Consider the following 1944-nt stretch of genomic DNA (forward strand, 5'->3'; position numbering starts at 1 on the left):
CATTTTCGGAGTCTGGATCTTACAGTGACTTCCACTGCCTAAGAAGTATGCATGATATAAAGGGAATAATTGCCTATGTTTCTGCTTAATGGCAAGAATTTTATTCTGAATATGTGAGGCCTATTAGGAATATATTTAATAATCCCACTACTGTAAAATGATCTTGTTGAGATCTCATGACAATGAGGTCTTACCCACTATAGGGATTCTGAGTAAAGCGGTTCATAAATTATTTCTATTTTCGATTGTATGGAAATACATGTAGAAAGGTCATGTATGCACCAGTCCAATTCTATTCCCAAGCTGCATGAGATGAGAGTATGGAATTCCACAATTACGGATTGACAAGTTGGTTTAATATCAGCTCGAGAGAGGGCATCAACTACAGAGTCACTGGATTGATGAAGTAATACAGCATCCCAGGCTCTAATGGGTTTGGGTTTGGCAGAAGGTTTTGTGGGCTTTGGGGATTCAGGGTTCAGCTTGGGAGCCCATGAGAAGAGCTGAGGTTTTCACCTATAATTGTGCTGGGGGCTTCCTACGGTTATAGCTTCAGACCTTTGAATGGGGTTGGAGAAGGAAAAAAGACTTTAGAATTAGCAGAAGAAAATGAACATGAAGACAAAAAACCAATAAGTGGTCACGGAGCTGCCAAGAATGAAGGCAGTAACGAGACAGAATTAGTTCTTGCTGACAACTTGAAATTGCTTGGAACATTATAAAAATCAATCAGCCTGTTAAAAGCAGACTCAGTGACCACCGGATGGTGTGATGTTTGCAATTTGTCCGGACACAAATTTAGAGAAGCCAGTGGAGATTTAACCTAATACATCGCTTTTGGTTGGTACAAAGCTTTTGGAGAGAAGGCTCAAAATTAGGTTCAACCAGGCTTATTTTTCTCCAGCAATCTTAAGATCTGAAGAACTGCAATTAGTTGATGACTTATTTCTCCTAAGTATAGCAATTGCAGTCTTGATGTCCTTACAATATAGGAGAAGTTTTAGGGTCTTTTTTTCCTATTGAATATTCCTTTGTGGATTATGTGTCGCTGCCTTTTTTTTTCCCCCTCTCTAGAGTCATTTAACTCTTCTGTAGCCCTCAAAATTTTGAATTCGAATAAGCATGGGAAAATACTAGCATACTAAATTGTAACTGGGGTGGTGGGTGCTGAACATGTAGGAACTCCCCGAGGAGTTTGGATCTCCAGGGACAGGCAGAGGAGTAAACCAATGATTGCAATATGTACAAAGTCTTGGCAGGAATTGTCTCGTCTCTGACTACACTGCTAACAACCTGGCACACGGAGGGAGTTTTGTCCAATGGTTTAAGAGCGGAAAAGGCTCTCAGGGAGATGGGTGTATTGAGAAAAGGGATTCTAAACACAGGAGAAAGCAAGTACAAAGTGCCAAGAGTAGTAACAAGTCTTTAGATATCACATGATGGTCGGGGTGGTGGAGGCTGCCGGAGGTCAAGATGCCAATGGAGGGGGACTCAGGTGCTAGAGGACCTGTGGTCAACGGGTGCCTTCTGAAGACTGTGGGAGCTATGGAAGTTCCTGCATACAGCAGGAGCTTGTCAGAGCTTATCACATGGCCAGAGAGGCCTTGGGTTAGATTGTGTCAGATTTCTCCTGCCACTCTGGGAAATTGTGTGGAAGGGGTAAGTCTAGAACACGGTTCTCAATGGAGTGTTGAGCACTTTTTCTCCCAATGGACGTCTGGCAATGTCTGGAGGCATTTTAGATTGTTATAATGTGGGGGTTGCTACCAGCACCTTGTGTTCAGAGACCAGGGATGCTGCCACACATCTCAGCATGCACAAGATACCTCCTTCCCTGCCTCTGCACACGTGGACTCCACCCCTGTCCAAATGCTGACCATGCGGAAGTTGAGGAAAGCCTGGTTGAGAATGAGAAGGTCATTAGCACACAGGGTTGCAAACTTA

The sequence above is a fragment of the Ailuropoda melanoleuca genome, chromosome 17, assembly GCF_002007445.2.
Source record: "Ailuropoda melanoleuca isolate Jingjing chromosome 17, ASM200744v2, whole genome shotgun sequence".
Taxonomy (NCBI): Eukaryota; Metazoa; Chordata; class Mammalia; order Carnivora; family Ursidae; genus Ailuropoda; species Ailuropoda melanoleuca.